Below are 18,163 nucleotides of genomic sequence, written 5' to 3'. Positions count from 1 at the left end.
ACCGGGATTACTCGGCCCTGCTCGCCACGTGCACGGCGTCTCCCACGCCCGGTGCCACCGGAGCATGGCTGGGGGGGACGGCTCGGAGCTGGCACCGGCACTTGCAGAGGGGGAGCGGCAGCCCCGTCCTGGGAGGGGGCTCGGGGCGCCCCGCCACGTGCTGCCCGCCCCGTCCGGGGCCGCGCGCGGCGGCGCAGCGGAACAAAGCACGGTGGGAAATGCAGTCCTCCATTCAAAGCCCCAAAAACGCGCCAAGCCGCCCGCCCGCCCCCCCTCCGTGCCTGGCGCCACCGCGAGGGACCTCGGCCCACCCCGCGGCCCCGCGGCACCGGGGAGCCGCGAGCGCCCCGCTAAGTTGCGCCGAGGGCGGCTCCGCACGGCCGCGGGCGGCCCCTTTGTCCCGGCCCGACGGGGCAGCGCGGCCGCCTCCCGCCGCTGTGTCCGCGCCGCTCCGGCTCCCCGCAGCCCCCGCCCCGCCCGGTGCCGCCGTCCCGGCCCCCGACCGGTCCTGCCTGAGCGCGGGGCCGCCGCGGGAGCGCGCGCGGGAATCTCGCGGAGCCCCGACGGCGGCGGCGACTCCGCCGAGCGCGTGGTGCGGCTCGCGCCCGACCGCCCTCTTCGCCCGCGCGCGCGCGCCGCCGGCCCGCCCCCCTCCGCACTACAACCCCCAGCGCGCCCCGCGCTCGCCGCGCATGCGCAACGCCGACACCACCACCCCACCACCCCCCCGCCGCCGCCATGTGCTCGCCGCGCGCGCGCCCCCTCCCCCCCGCCCCACGCGCACCGGCCACGCGGGGGCGGCGCGAGACACCCTCGCCCCCCCCCTCCCCCCCCACACACACACCCATCTCACCGCCCGGGGAAACGCGCGGGGACCCCCAAAAAAATAGCCCCGACCCCCCCATCCCCGGCTCCCCGCCCTGAGTTTCGGCCTCTCCCGCCGTCGTCTCCCCAGTCCATTGTTGCTGCCGCGGGAGCCGCCGACCGTGGACAGGGCGGGCGTGGGGGGCCCCGCGGTGCGGAGGAGCCACGGGCCCGCGCGGGGCGCGCAGCGAGCCCGGCGCACTCCTACAGGTGGGTGGCGGCCGCCCGAGCCCTGCAGAGCGCTGCCGCCCCCGCGCTCCGTGCACCGAGCCCCGCGTCGGGGGTGCCCGTCCCGGTGCGCGTCCCCCAGCCCCGGGCAGCCCGCGCCGGCCGGCACTGATTGCGGCGGGGCTCGGGAAGGGTGCGGGGCAGAGAAAGAAAGAGAGAGAGCAAAAAAAGAGAAAAGCGATAAAATAAATAAAATAATAGAAGAGGTGCAAAGTGGGGAGTGCCGTTGGGCTCAAGTTGGTTTGGGAAAGGCGAAACAAAAAGAGGAGCGCGAAGGAGAGAGCAGTGAAAGGGGAAGATAAACACGGTACCTTAGAGCCGAGCTGAGCCCTGGAATAAAAAGGGTTTTACGAAAGTGGCGCGAAGACAATATCATGTGATCGGGCCAGGGCGGCTCCTCCCGCCCGGCCAGCCAAAAACGGGGAGAGGGATCGGGGGGAAGCGAGCACATCCGCTCCCCGCGCCATTAGCATAATTAATTGTGTCCTGCAGCTGCGGCCGCCGCTGCCCGGCCAATGGCAGCCGCCGCCCCCGGCCGCCCCTTCCTCCCGCGGGGGGACGGCGATGGAGGAGACCCCGGGCAGGGCCGGCACGGGGCGGGCCGGCCGGCCGCGGGGTTCGGCGGGGATTGGGAGTGAGGGATCAAGAGTGAGGGATTTTGAGGAGATTTTGGGGCGTTGGGGGCTGCGGCCGTCCCTCGTGGAACGAGAGCCACCACCGCAATGCGTGGCCGTAGTTGCTTAGGGCCACCAGCGCAGTGATGGGAGGAAACCTCGGCCGTTTTGGGGTGAAAAGCCCCGAAATGACGTGGCGGGTCCTATCCCGGCTGAGCTGGGCTCACACGGTGCTGCTGGCGGCTCTTGCCGTCCAGCCGCCATGGCCTCCCAGCACCTGAGCAGCCCAAAGGTGCATCCTGAGGGCTCCAGCTGCACCTGGAGCCCCCCGGGCGCACCCTGAGGGGTCTCCCCGCTCCCGGGCTGCTTCGGGACCCCAGCGCGGGGTGTTTGTCCTGCCCTGGCGGGCGGCCCTCGCAGGAATGCTAAAAATGTGCTAATTGTGCCCAGCCAGCGGCCACGGTTCCTCAGGGATTAGGAGTAATCATCTTTTTTAAAAGAATAAATTACCTAAGATCGATTGATAACGAATAGTTTTGCCCCACTTCCCCGGGCGGCTCTGCTCGGTTCGGCGAAAGAGACCCAAAAGTGCCTCAGCTCACCCCGATCATCGGGATCTGAAGTCAGAACAAAATGTCCCCATGGAAACCGGGCAGTATCTATCGGGACTGCGTTCGCACACAACGAGAAAAGGGCTTTTGTGTCGTCGTCGTCGTCCCCCCGCCGTATTTATTAGTGTTTAATTTCTTTATTCGGCCCCGTTCCCGCAGGTCGGAGGGCGAGGCTGGCGAGGTGCTGCGCGTGTGAGGCCTCAGACAAAGCGGCCGAGCCCGGGCGCGGCCGGGGCAGGACGGGCGTGCTCCGCGCAGGCACTGCCGGCCACTGGCAGGATCCTGCTGCTTTTCTTCCAGAAACTGCAATTAGTTTCTCCATCATCAGTGGAAATCCTCAGCCGGGTTGCTCTCTGCAAACTTTGGTGTTGTAGTGCCCGGGATTGATACGGAATGTACTGGTTGGGAGCTGCAGGGAGATCACGTGTAATGGAGGACGCAGTCAAATTCGAAATTTGAGTTTTCTGCGGATTAGGCAAAGTGCCTTTCTGAGGTCCCGACCCACAAATGCTAAAAGAGACCAAAATGCTCAACTCTGAAGTAAGCAATTTAGCATGAGTGTGTGAATTTGTTATCAACACCCCTGCAGAAACAGAACAGTGAATTGACACAGCAATGGAAAATGCAGTCCCAGTAACTCATACGTGCATAACAGGGAAAACATTCCCAAAGAAAAGATAATTCATGTCTAACTCTGTAAAACAAAACTTTTTTAAACTGGCAACAAATAAACATGACACAGTACTAGAAAACTTTCTTTATATAAAAAAATGTTTTGTATGCTCTGTGTTGATTTTTAATTCTTTAATATAAACCTTTGTATCATAAGGATATTCAAATATTATGTATGAACAAAGTTACATGTAAGGGTAGGAGCTTTTACTCAATTCATGCTGCAAATTGATTATCTCTTTTTGTCAGTTCAGAAATAAATTAGTCTTTCAACAAAGAGAGCCTGAAAATGGTGAAATAAGTCTACATGAAGTGTTGCACAGATAAGATTAAATGGTATTTTTACATTCTCCTGCTGACCTTTGACTTGTGTTTTTGTGTATCTTGGAAGGGAGTCCTGGGGTCTGCAAATACATCAGTTGCTAAAAAAAGGAATGGCCAAAGAAAAAAGTGCCAAAACTTTTCTTAATATTTTCAAGGAAGCTGTGTAGTGAAAGCAGTTCTCTGCCATGTCAGCTGGGCAGAGAGTTTTGATGGCCTTTTCAAGCACACAGTGATTTATAGGTTGCAAGGTGGTGCTTGTAAAACACGTTACTGGGGGAAGGTTTTGGAGATCTGTTAGCAAAACTAGGTGAGGTGCAATCCATATACAGAGACAGGAAAAAAAAATGTAAAAATTACTGAAAATCACTTTTGGAGTTTATTCTGAAAATCTATACCTCACCCTTACAACAAATATGCAGAAATTTTGATTTTTTCTTTTCCTGTAATGGAACCACATGTATGTATATGTGCTGAGAAGATATTTCTGTTTCCTTCACTGCACTTTTCTTCTGCTGCAGGTAATTCTGTTATTTCTCTTCTTGGTTACTGATTCATTCATATTCCAACAACTATGATCAAGGCTTGCCTTGGAGTCTCTGCTCTATTTCTATTCCCTATCAAAATCAGAATTTTTGTCTGAACTTTTTCATACTGGAGAAGGCACAGTGAATTGTGCTGAACTATCCAAATGCATAAAAGAAATCAAAAACTACTAAGAGGAATGAATGTTCATGAAACAACAGATTTCTTTTCAAAACAAACTATCCAAAGATCAGTTCCTGTATGTAAAGATTCCTGACTGATTAATAAAATCTAACTTATTTCTCAAAAGTTTGGGAACAGTTGAAAGCCTGAAGATTATCCAGACTTCCAGAACACCAGCATAAAATCAATGTCCAAACCCCTACTTTATAGCCAGGTCTGGAGTCTTTCAGACACCATACTTCATACCTTTGGAAGAAAATGTGTGGAGAGATCAGGTCATCTTAAAAAGAAACAAAAAACCCAAAGCAATATTTAAGAGAAGCCACTTTAATCATTAGCTACAGAGTTATTCTCCTGATAAGAGGGAGGCTGCAAACTTTTCCTATGAATTCTCACACAGTCAAAACTCTGGTAAATCTTTGCAGCAGTGGAATTCCTTAAAAGTCTGTCTTCATTTGTCTTCTGTACACTTTTGTGGGTTTTTTGTGTAACTGTGGATTACCTGTCATGTGCTGCTGAACTGTCTCTATTTTAAAGCATTCAGCTGAAAAAGATGTAGAATGAAAATTTTCCTCTTGTGAGGACAGAATAAAAAGAGATACTTTGAGAATTTCCTCAATGTCAATGAAAAATTTAATTCAGTATTAATTTTGAGTTGTTTCTATGTACTTGCACTTGTCACAAAAAATGACTGATAATAGAGGTTTTATTTAAAAAGATTTCACACTTTTGTCATTGTGTTTGTAAGACATTTGAAACTGGTGTTCACCTTTTAATTTCTATTTGCTCCATTTGTAAAACTATTTAAAAGGGAAAAATGGGGTACAAATAAGTTGTGTTACCTTGCGTTTTAGCTAAGTGAAATATACTTATAAAACCACTAAGCCCTGTCCTAAATAAGACTAATCTACATATAAAATAGGAAACGGGTACAGTAATGGCATAGACTTCATGTCTTATTTTAAAATTTTTTTAAACTGTATTGATTGCTGTAATAAATAATGTAACATTTGCTGTATCTCTGACATGCTGCAAAGGACTGCTGCATACTAATGTCTCAAACCTGTCCTTTTAGGAGTTCTTTGACAATTTATTATAAACATGTTTATTATAACAAAATTTAAATGTATAGAATGAACTCTGCCTGATTTATCTTCACAATTTGGTAGCTAAGTATGTTAAAGTCTGCATTTAGCTTTCTAATCCTTTTCATTTATTATGTATTACTTTGTTGCAGGCTGAAATTACATTTCTGTAAAGCTCTTTTATGCAATTTCTATTAGGTTTGATTCCGTATGTTGCCTCCGCCTTCATAACATCATGGGAAGTTAAATGAGCTCATCCTTTTGCTTAGTTCTTCATCTACTTCCTTCCCATTTCAGGTGGGTTAAATCCTGAAAACTGCTTATAAGTTGTCAAATTGAAAGGCAGCTACTTGCATAACTAAATGAGCCTTTTTGTGGTACAGGTTTCAGCATGTGTAATGCTGAAATTAGAAATGTTTCCCACATGAACTTGCTGAGGAACAGAGTTTATATTTTTTTCATGTCAAAATCAATTCTTGGAAGGCAGGGTTTTGAACAGTGGCCATCTATTTTCTGGTTCAGATCCTCTGGATAGTCTGTCTTGTTAAACACCTTTTCAGACACCCCAGGCATCCTCCTGCCCTTTTATAGATCATGGATTTTACCTGCCCACAGCACTGCATTAAAGTCTCTGTGGTTTGAGATTTGCCTTTCTCATCAGGAGGTTTTTGTTGTGTAACAACTTCCCTGCTTCATCTCACTCCAGATGGGTGAATTCCTCTCATGCACAGGTTTCCAGTTTTGCCAAATATTGCTGGTATTTTGATGGGTTTTCTAATTTGTGTATGTAACACAGCATTTTAATTTATGCATATGTCCCTGCATATTAATTCTGAAGCACAGTTTCTATTTTGTAACAGTGCACAACTTTCCTTATTGTAAAATTGCTGAATAGATTTTATTTCTCCACAGCTAGCAATCAGAATATGTTGTGAATTCTCTACATTTTGTGTAAATCTTAATATTTGGGTGAGCCACATAATCCAAATATGTGCTTAAGCCCTTAAAACTGTGTAAATAGCTTAAATGAGGAGTATGTAAGTTTGCAAACCATGAAAGCTGTGTCTTGAGGAGAGGTGTTCTTTCCATCAAAACAAGCTACAAAGACAGGCTGCACCTTGAATCTGCTCCTACACATTTTATACACAAGATGGGCAATTTGGACATGAGTGCTCCTGCTTCAGCCCATCCATAGGTTCAGCACAGGAAGAGTTTGCCCCAGCCCTGCACTCACCTCTGTGCACTCTCTGAACTCCTCCTTCAGAGCAGGGGAACTGAACAGGACTGGTTTAACCTATTTTTTCTGTGTCTGAACTTAAAAATGTTCTCAAGTCATTTCTAGATGAGACATCTCCTTCCAAAATATACTTCCCTTACACCATGTGGCATTTCAGAAATCAGTCAATATATTACTGTTTGACTCCAGGTTACACATAAAATTGTTATTTTGTTGGGCTCATTAACTGTTACGGCAGGATGATGTACAGCATTGTCTGCATTTTTCTCTGAAATCCAAATATATTACCAATATTTGATGTAAGGACCTGATGAGAAGACACAGAGACCAGACTTTGTCTTCATGTTTGCACTATGTCCTGTGGTTTGTATGTTGATCCCAGGGAAGACATATACCTCTCCCCCGTTGAGCAGATTGTGTGCACTCAGAGGAGTCAAGCAGGTATTCAATTTTGAGAGTTCTTTCTGTCAGGCAACCATTAAGAAGAGGCAGAGGTTTGGGTATTGGACATGTAAGGAATGTGGGAGTTTACACACACACCTGATCTTAATGCACAGCAAAAAAACAACTGGTACTTTATTCCACTCTTGAATTCCAACAGTTGCATGCAATAGGAAATGCAAGGATTCCTCTCTTTCTTTCAGCAGAAGCATGAGCAGGTTACAGACAGAAGCTCTCGAGTTGCCTGTTAAATGTACAGGACCTGAGCAGGTGCAGGGCAGGCTCTGTAAACCACCTGCAAGTGGCAGGATGCTCATCCTTCACCCAGCATCCAGAGCATCCCTCAGGCCCTTTTCTCTGTGCAACATCAGATTGCACTTCAAGAGCACTGACTGAAGATGTCCTAGACCGAAATCTCTGTATGTGTTCATTAAATTCAAAATCCTGCCAGTTAGGATGAGCTCCTTGGAGCAGGACAGTGTGAAGTAGTTTTTACATCCATTTGGGGGAGGTATTTCATTATGCAGCTTGTCAAAGTTCCCCTTCAGTGATTTCCCTTCCCAGCACTTGTGCAGGAGCTGGGCACTGGAAGGTGCATTTTAGAGGTTGTTGCCTCTCACTGGAGCATTTTGTAAATTCAGGGAACAGCTGAGTTCACAAGTTAGTTGAAACACATTGTAATTCAGGCTGACTAAGCACTAGGATGTCTATCCCAGCCTGCAGAGCAGCTCAGGATTAGAAGGGCATAAAACCATCTTAAACCTGCTATATAGTCCCAGTTCTGTGGCTACATGCACAGCACAGGATCTCACCTCTCATTCCAAGGCAACGCTTTTTTCTGGTGCATGTGTCTGCATGTGTCGTGCGTGCTCCAGGTCCCTGCTAAGATAAAATACATTAACAGTAGTTTCACACATTTTGGGATGTGCATACTAAAAGGATGATCCTGTTGTCCCCAGCTCAAATTGTTCTGTCGGGAAAGAACAGCATGACAGGAGGTAAACAAACCTTACCACGAGGAAGAATGTGTAATTGACTTCAGCACAGTGGGAAAATGTGCTTGCTCGGAGTAATAAAGTCCACAGATCCAGCCCAGAAGGGAAATAAGGTTGAGGATGGTTACAGGCTGGAGCTCACATAAAAACTTGCGAAGATGGAGTAAAAAAAAAAAAAAAAAATCCTTTAGGAGGGAAGCTCCTTTCTGCCTCAGAATGAGGTAACTAAATGTCTGCCAGAGGGAAGGGGGTGTTATCCCGCGTCCAGAACCTGTCCCAGCTGCTCAACCCTCCGGGAAGCGGCTTCTCCCGGCTGCCGGCACCAGCCGGTGTGGCTCTGCCCCCAGGCTGCCAACAGGCTGAAGTACAGCACTAGGAAAGAAAAGTGTTCCGAAGACGGAATAATGTCCACTCGCTTTAATAGCAGGGAGGGACGGGGACATCTGGGGTGCAGCCGGAGGCGCCGGGAGCCGGCTGGAGGCGGGCACCGCTGGCAGCCGGGACGCGCAGCAGCATCTCTGCGGTGGCGGTGGCAGCCCGGGGTGCGATGGCAGTCCAGGATGTGATGGAGTCCCGGATCCGATGGGAGCCCAGGATCCGGCACCGCAGGAAAAGCTGCTCTGCACAGCTGATGAGATTGGCTGGCAGGCGCGGCGATCCGCGGGCGGACACGGAGCCTTCCGTCCGTCCTGCCTCTGCCGTCCTCCAGCCGGGAGACACCTCCTGCCTGCTCTGATGCGCAAAAATCACCCGTCCTGGCACAGACTTTCGCTAGAAATTCGGGTTGTGAGGTCGGGGAGACATCCCTCTCCCTGTTTGCATAAATTTACTCCTGCTCTGTAGCCTATTACGAAGCAACACTTCTGTGCTGTGATTTCATTAACCCACAAAGAACGCAGAACTGATGTGGACAAAAGGTATTTTTCCACGTAAATCATGCATCTCAAGACACCAGGTCCTGTCAGTGTTTGAGAAATGTTTACTGTGCAGCTCCTTACATGAAATTATTTTCTGGTTAAACATGAGCCATATGCAACCAGCTACGGCAGATTTGCAGTTTACATCACAGAGTTGTCAGTTTTGCAAAAATTGGTGAAAACACACAGATTATTGTGATTCAGCCCTTGAAACTCATTACATTCTACCTTTAAGAATGCTCCCCACAAGGTTTTTGCAGGAATAAAAAGTTAAAATTAAAGCCAAAGTGTAGAAATTCTTGGAGGCAGTAATTCTTGGAGGCAGTAATTCTTACTTGTATTAAATTTCTATTAAACTGATTTGTATTTCACTGATTTAATAAATAAATCATCTAGTTCTCACATCCTCCCATTATATATGCCCTTTTATTAACTCTTTGAGAAAAATCAGACATGGTTTTCTTTAGATTTTTATGGAAATTATAGGTCAATTCTGCAAACACCTAAACATGCAAGTAATTTTATTTATGTGAGCAGATTTACTCACGTATCTAAATTTTTGCAGAATGAGCCTTTCAAAAGTATAAATCAACCAAAAATATTGATATGTAAAACTTCCCTTGTTCAATTAATGCTTGCTAGTGCTGACTAGCAAAACCATGTCATTTGATAGCAAAAATGCCTTTGAACAGCAAAAAATGATGAAAGATTTGTTGGTTCTGCCTCCTTCAGGATTAGGGTAGAATATGATGAGTTTAGTGCAACAGGCAGGACTCAACCTAAATCCAGATGTTCTGCAAACAACTTTGTCACCATAGCCACACTCATTTGTCACAAAATATTGCATTCTGAGATTTGAATCTATCACAAATATTTTACTCTCCCATGAAATCATTAAAAGAAACTGAAAAGAATCAAATCCGAAAAAAAAGTAATTGAAAGTTTAAGAGTCTAAATACCAAATTATAAAGCAAAATGCAAAATGTATAGCAAAATTCATTTACTATTGATTTTTTAAAGTTTCCAAATGGATTTATTGAAAAACTTAGGGATAAAACCCCAAAAATGCACAAAATTTAAGGGCAGAAAACAAGAAAGCAACTAACATGCCGGGGTTTCTTTCAGATCAGTGTGTATTCACATGGAAACTGAAATCCTTAAAAGATAACAACTGCAATCCTTGTTAACCCTGAAATTACACCTGTGAGCAAGGAGACAGTTGTAGGAGTTATATGAGCTCTGCAAGGATTGAAACTCTAACTGAAATATATGTTATGCAAAACAAATTCCCTGCAATTTCAGCCCAAAAATGCTTTTGAGGTACCTTGTGACGAGGCACTGGGTCATGACCCAGGTCTTGAGAAGCCTGAGTTAGGAGATGTTAGTTTTCCTTGGGGCTTTGTTTACCATGGACTTAGACATTTTGTATTATTGAGAATCTGTGGCTTATGAGAACATTCTATTTATCTTACCAGTCTTTTTTGATGGAAATGCCTGAATTTTCTTGGAAACAGGGATTTTATTGTGGATTCCTGGTGCCCCTTGGAGAGGCTTATTTTTCTGGACAATAGTTTTCCTTAGTGTCACTACCCTTTTGATTTCCCAATGGTCACAGGCTCTCAAGGTCGTGCAGAGTGCATCCTTTTGTTATAACAGATCCAGAATTTTGTATTAAAAGGCAGAAAAAATATATCTGTTTGGTGATTTAAAGTATATTTTCTGCCATGTACCTCTGTGTTAGATTTTGGCTGTTCTGCTTAAAAAATTGTGCAATTTGTTAACATAAAAGTTTGAAGAAAAAATACAGGAGTACACTCAGTATATATATTTTAATTTATATGTAAAACCAAAATGCAGGTTCTGCAGCAGGATTTTCCACATGAACCTCTGTATAATTTAAGCATTCAGTGCATCAGAGATTTTGTAACTTACAGAGAGTATAATGTAAAGTATTAAGAAAATATGCCTTTCTGTTTTGCTTATTTTGATTTAGCTTGACTTTTCCTTTCTACATTACTCATTTGGACAAATCCTCTTCTCTTAAATTCCTCCTGATGAGTGTTGCATTAAAAAATGCTGATGACTGCCATGGCATGTGGCATCACTGTAGTTTGTAACAGTGCTTTGCCTCGCCCAGAAGGGAAATAGTTCCTCTTTTTACTAACCAGAAAACACAAAACATTATGAAGACTGAAGATTCAGTGAGAATAATATGAATTCAACACAATTTCCCCTCCCTTGAGATTTGCCTGTTTGCAATCTCCTTCCAACCTCTGTAACAGCAAGTTTTGATTAAATATGAAAAAACCACATCAACCTTTTAAGAGCACTTCAATTCTTGATTTTCTGTTACAAGATTAGACAGAATTCCAGGGAAGCTTGCTCTTTGCTGTGTAGGAAATGTGGCAGCTCTCTTCCCAAAGTGCTGCAGAGGCTGGGAGGGAGTGCGGTTTGTGAGAGGTGCCCCAGGGCTCCAGAGGTCACTGCTGCCTTTGGGCTCCTCGGGGCTTTGTCCTGCAGCTCCTCCCGCCCTGTGCACAACCAGTTCCAGCAGGATCCTGTCCTCTGCTCTCCCTGGAAAACTCACACCCGAAAATGATTGTTAGCAACTTAAAAGTTATTGCCTTCAAGACAGTTTGACTTTTCCAAATGTGATTACCTTCCAAAAATGATTTACTTTATATTTCTTAAGAGATGGCCAGCAGCTGCAACATAAAATGTGTCTGCTTTTAGCATAATTCCCTATGAATAAATTCTCACAATCGGTTTAATTGTTAAAGTATACAATTTTAAAACATTCTTTCTTTAAAAAAAACACCTCTTCACTTTCCTGATATAAAAGCAAACTATTAAAGCTACAGCTTTTTGAACTGTGGTTTTGTTTGTTTGGATTTTTTCCCCAAATCTGCTGTGGTTTACTTTTTTGGAAAGTCACTAAGGAGAAATAAGAAAAATCTGCTGATTTCATTTTTGCTTACAAGTAGTATCTGACTATTTTCATTGCTTAAACTTGTTCCACTCTCACAGCTTTCAGTTTGTTCTGCAAATACCCTAGTAACATTTAAACACAAAAAAAAGTGTGGTAACTGCAAATTTTACACATTTTTATTGACCAATTTTATGAGAAGAAAATTTAATTATAACGTTCTGAATAAATTACCAGGCAGTTCCCTGACAAAGCTTACTAAAGTCAATGGAATTTTTCTCTTCAGTGATTTCAAGTTGAATTAGAAAAAGTCTTTGAATAAGACTTAAACAACAAAAACTTCTTTAAAATTTTTCTGACAAAACACGACACAATAAATTATTTTCAGAGAGTGTAACATGAGACTCACACATTTTTCTATATTTTTATTTGCTATTTTTCTATATTTTTCAGTCTTCTGGGGGAAAAAAAAGGCTACTAGGTTAAATTGCAGCTTTGCTTAATTAAGAATTTAAGAGCAGCCCTTTTTTTTTTTCTTTTGCCTTTTTACTTGAAATGTTTTCAGGTTGAAGTAGAGCTTATTCTCTGATTAAGCTCTTACATGCTGCTACATTCTAGTAACAAAATAAGGAAACAAATTCACTAAATCCTCCAGTTCTGACAAATCAGGTTATTTTCCCATCTGCTTCTATTTGCTGGAATCACTTTTTAAATCTACCTCTCCAATTCCCACAGAGAGGACAGGAGGATTTCCATTACCTCAGACTTACATATTTTATTTGTAAAGAAATGATTAATTCTTTAAAGATTTTTTTTCACATAGTTTTTGGTTTTGTTTTTTTTTTTTTTAAGAATATAGATTTTTCTTAGAAACTTGAATTCCTTTTTAGTTTAGATCTTTTCTTGAGCTGTGGATGATGCAAGCCATAGGCATAAACAGCCACACAAAGGAAACTGGGATTTTATTGTGCATTCCTGGTGCCCCTTGAAGAGCTTATTTTTGTGGACAATAGTTTTCCTTCGTGTCACCACCCTTTTGATTTCCCAGTGGTCACAGGGTTCCAGGGTCGTGAAAAGTGCATCCTTTTGTTCCTCCTAGCCTAAAATTCTGTATAAAAAGGCTGTTAAAGGACCTTAAATTTGGTCAAGGCATAGAGGATATTTCATGTAGCAGAACTCAAGCCAAAGGATTTGTTAAATTGTAGTTAAGATTGCAGTTCAAGAGAAAAGGTTTCATTAAACACAGAGTTCAATATTCAAACTTCAATAAATATCTATTCATAAAGTCACATAATTAATCCTGGATTATTTCTTAGTATTCAAATAATGATTGCCAAGCAGCAAAAATTGAATATCATTTTAATATTTAGCTGTAATTAAATTGGTTAATTCATTTTGTACTGTCTTTTTAAAAGGACTTCACTATTTGTAACTTCATTGTGAAGCACTAACAAATTATTTTCTTTATTATCTAAATATTTTCTTATTATCTCTTCCAGTTAAATCATGGTTCTTAAGGACCCCTTATGCTTTTAAAAAGACTAATGAAAACTAAGTTTCAGACAGGAAATTTACAGCTCACCTTTGAAATAGGCACATTTCTTAAATATGTGTATCTCATCCTTAAATTAAGATTAATCATACTAAATAAATGTTGTTATTTGCAATATTCCATGTCTTTAACATCCTCACAGCATACCCCATCCCTGCTTCAGCTTTTAGGTTTCTGATACAAGGTGGCTCTTTAAGGGGAGGTGCAGTCCAGCATTTAATTGATGGAATTTGGTGCCCTGGGTGAGGTCAGCTCTGAAGGAGAACCCTGGTGGTCACTCCCCCTCCTTCGTGCACATCCACATCCCCTGGAGCAGCTCCCAACGTCCCAGCAAGAGCAACACAAGAAGGGTAGAGAAAAGGCAGAAAAGCTGGGTAAGAGCTGGAGCAGGGCTGCAAGGGATGGGGAATGGTCAAAGACGAGGGTGGGTCCTGGAGGGAGAGGGGCTGGGAGAGAGGAGAATCATTCCCTGCCACTGGGGCTGAGATAAAACTCCTGATTTATTCATTGACTCCAAGTGTTGGAGCCTGGGTGCCGTGTCAGGCTCCTCTGTGCTTCAGCAGTCAGGCTGATCCCATCCTTTAAAGAAGGAAAATGAGTTATTTCCCAAGGTAAAGTGTTCCATGGGAAGTGTGTTACCTCTGAGCAAGTGTTGCTCTGTTTAGTTTCATAATTAAAAAAAAAAAAAAAAAAAAAAAGATGTGTGCAAAACCTGAAACAGTTAATTCTAAAAAATTTCATGGCACTTGTCAGTGGATTGCAACATGTTCTCGTCTTCCCTTTTCAGCCAAAGTCCCACAAGGCAGGCTGAAGCTTCTGTGATCCATTCACTTTTCTCTTTTTTTTCAGAAAATAATCCATCAAGATAAGGATGTTTTGTTTTACTCACAGAAGAGCAGGATGCATTTCCCAACATAAACACCCCATTGTAAATTAATGGGTTTTTTACTGAAATGTATACCAAAGCTTTCCAATCCTCCCTGAAAAACATGATAAGAAAATCTATTTAGAGGTATTTTGTGGATCCCCTGCAGTTCCTTCTCTTTCAAACTGGTAGTCTCAAGATACAATGCTGATTTTCCTAAGAGCAGATGGAGTGCACCTGGAAATTGGAAGAAAAAACCAAGTATCCACATCCAGAAGACTTTCTCTTTTGTGTAGTTCAGATCCCTTGTTTCTTTGGAAATGGAAGGTATTTCTAATTCACCAGAATTACATAAAACCAGTTTATCTATCAGCCACTGGAATGCTCAAATATTGGCTCTATCTAATCCAGACTGGAAAGTCACTTCCAGATTAGCAGCCTTGAATCACTGGTATTTAACACTGGATATATTTTATCTGGTTGAATGTACAGCTCACACTCATCTACACCATAAGAAGATGATTTCCTTGGCAGCTGGTGGCTCTGACATTTAGTGAGTGAAGGTTTAACTTCTAATGAAGCAGCAGTTCCTGGCTGCTCCAAACTGTCCTGTCTTGTTTGGTGACCCAGTTTTCCTAAACTCACCTTGCCATTTCCATGTGCTCACCTCAGCCTGGTACCTCCAGCAGCCTGAAGGGTAATTTAAAATAGGAAGTCCTAAAAGAAAAACAAACTAATGTCAGACAAAAATACAGATTTTGGGGCTAAGAATGTTTTTTTTCTATTTTATTCTGTGTTTCCATTTAAGACAAGGACAGAAGCTGAAAAAACTTGAGAGGAAGGCTTATTCCAATAAATGTTCATATATTGAGCTCTTGCTCAATGTAGACCAAACACTCACTACTTATACAAATAGGATGTACTTCATTCTATCAAGGTGTTAATTACACCCTTGGCTAAGTAAATGCTGAGGCTGAAGCACATAATAATATATGTCACACATTTCCATGACATATTATATAGATGAACCTGCACCATGTATAAGAAAGTCACATAGAGAACACACTTCAAGCCATATAATTGCATTTTAAATATTATTTTTATAATTTCATGTTTGAAGTTACATGCTACAAAAATTGTCATCCTTTATTACAAGCTTCAGGAACACGTTTTATGTTTGTGGTGTTGTTTTGATGAAAAGCAAAATACCTTTAAGGGAGTATGAGGAGCTCTAATTGCTCTCCTGTGCCCTTTCAGCTGTGAAAGGGCAACAGTAGGTTCCCCCACCTCCATTAACCCTGTCAGGGGTTCACACAGGGCTGTTCTGCACGAGGATGGAGTGCAGGATGGGAAACAGTTTTTCCCAACACTCCTTTGGATTTCTGTGTCCAACAACCAGTACAACCCACAGAAATTACAGATGTCAGGTAGAGACATCACCAAACCCTTCCGTCTCCCTTAAGGAACACAGACCTGCCCACAGGAGGAGAAATCTTTATATTTACAGTGCTGAACTTCCAGAAAAACTTGGAAACCTACAGAGCAATGCAGCTCTTCACAAATCAGATGTTAGAGGGTCAGATAAGGGATACTTTCCAAACCAAAGCTCCTTCTCCAACTGACTTGCATTAAAAACAAAAATTAGAAAAGAGAGTGCAGTAGCAGTCACTCTGTCCTTAGATCTGTGAGCTCAGCAATCTTTGGCAGGGGACAGAGGTAACGAGCTGCAGGCATTCCCTTCCACAATGTCCTTGTCACTCCACTAATACAGGGCTTGGCTGTGGATGCACCATGTTCCTATAACATAATGATGGGGTTATCTATCCTCAGAGCATAAGATCTGGTGTCTTCTGATTTTTTTTTTTTTTGGCAGGACAGTCCCTTTCCATGATCATTAAGGTCCCTTGCAGCCCAGACCATTCTGTGATTCTCTGGCTGGTGGTCTTCTTTCCAGCCTTGTTTGGCACTTGTCTCTGATTGTTCCTGTCCAGCTTTTGACTTACCTAAATAGATATTTCTTTAAACTAATCTCCATCTGGCTTGTAGGGAGCCAAGGCTACCCAAGCTGCAGGAAGCAACAACTTCCTCTGAGATCTGGCTGCAGCAGGAAATTTGATGAATTTCTCTTTCTCTCCTCTCCTGTGCCCCTTAGCTATCAGTTTAGCTCAGAGGTCTAGCACATATTGTAAGGAAGCCCATTTTTAGGGCAAGACTGAGAGGATAAGCTTGCAGTCCCAGAGATTTTGAACCAAAATTGTTGCATTTCCAGAGCCTTTCATCAGCACATGGCTGGAGAGTGGCTGCTTGAATGTGGGAAGCTCCAAAGGCAGGTATAACTCATGTCAGTTGCTTTGAACTTGTATAATTTACCTCTCTAGTAGGAGTAAGCTGCCCAGAGTACCTGTATCCATTTAGGAAGAGTGTTTTGGTAACTCCTTCTGTTACTATTTAATTTTTAATTGATTTATCAGGCAATTACACCGGCACAAATTATTTTTGTAGGTCACATTGTACACTGTCTCACTTAGATGCATAAAATCCATTTATGTGATAGATATCCAAAGTTTTGAGATCCAGAGTTACTGTGCTGCTGAGTTTTCTGTGGCAAACCAGCTTGGCAGAGCTGGGTGGGTGCTTGGGGCAGTTCCCTGCGTGCCCAGGTTGGTGAAGCAGGACAGAGGCTCAAAGGAGGCTCTCCTTCAGTCTCTCTTCACTGAGCTGAATTGGCTGATTGCAGCATGAAGCAAAGGCTGGAGTCTGAACAAGCATGCAGAGAAGTTCAGCTGAGGATGGTGGGAGGAGATTAGAAGTGCTTCTTTTGCTTACACAATATCATGTACTTTGGGATGTTTGAAAATTCAAACGTTCAGTGTCTGACTAAATGAGTATTTTTGTTTGGTTTTACTTTGTTTATTTGCTCCACTGGAACTCAGCCTTCTCTTTATTATGAAGCAAATGTGTCATGGCTAATTGTGTTCATTGGTAGTCTGGTCAGAAACCCTCTTTCCAAAGTTTGGAGTTGAGTTTTGGGATACGCAGTTGGAATGAGTTAAAGGTTAGCACTATAGTGGATAAATAAATAATAGTATTTACATTCTCTCCTTCCTTCCTTCCTTCCTTCCTTCCGTCCTTCCTTCCTTCCTTCCTTCCTTCCTTCCTTCCGTTCCGTCCTTCCTTCATTCCTTCCTGTGCCTTCCTTCCTTCCTGCCTTCCTTCCTTCCTTCCTTCCTTCCTTCCTTCCTTCCTTCCATTCCTTCCTTCCTTCCGTCCTTCCTTCCTTCCTTCCTTCCTTCCTTCCTTCCTTCCTTCCTTCCTTCCTTCCTTCCTTCCTTCTTCCTTCCTGCCTTCTTCCTTCCTTCCTTCCTTCCTTCCTTCCGCCACTTCCTTCCTTTTCCCTCTGTTCTTCATCCAGCTGTGGGTTTGTTCCTAACCTGTTCCATAAAAGCACCACTGGCAAATTGCCTTACAGAAGCCCTGAAAGGCTGCTCACTGCAGAACAGGCTGCACTCAGTGCACATCACAGTCTTGTAGGATGACTTCAGGGGAAGTTTCCATTCTCTTATGATCAATAAGATACTTCCTGTGTGACTTCAGACTCCTCTCCAGATTAATTTAGTCTCTGAGCCCAGCATGGTGCTGACCTCTGAGACAGAGGTACCTGCTTGTTTGAATGTGGGCTGAAACAACTGTGCTACTGTCTGATCACTGCTGGATCGGGAGGATCAAAATCCCACAGAGGAGGAAGACAGATTCTATGAGTATTAATCCTCAGTCAACTGAGACAGAAATTCAGCACTTCAGACTGCCTCCACTTTGCACTGAACCTCTTCTAATGTTAGTGAGAAGTTCAAATGGAAACTGAAGTAGAAGACTTCCTTTCTGCAGCATTTGTATTTCAATTTACTCATACTCGTACTACATAGGGGAACCTCAACACCCAATAAAGCATCTCTGAACTCACTACTGCCTAATTATTTAATTTTGTTTAAGTGAAATATTACTGCTGTTATTTTCCTCATCCACAAATATAAAGTCTGTGTCAAAAATCTTGTTTGTGTCTCATTTATATTCCTTATAATTCTTATACCTATTTTTTATTTTAGATTATTCAATTCTGAGAACAAACA

The sequence above is a fragment of the Serinus canaria genome, chromosome 4A (assembly GCF_022539315.1).
Source record: "Serinus canaria isolate serCan28SL12 chromosome 4A, serCan2020, whole genome shotgun sequence".
Lineage (NCBI taxonomy): Eukaryota > Metazoa > Chordata > Aves > Passeriformes > Fringillidae > Serinus > Serinus canaria.
This window is presented reverse-complemented; position numbering follows the sequence as displayed.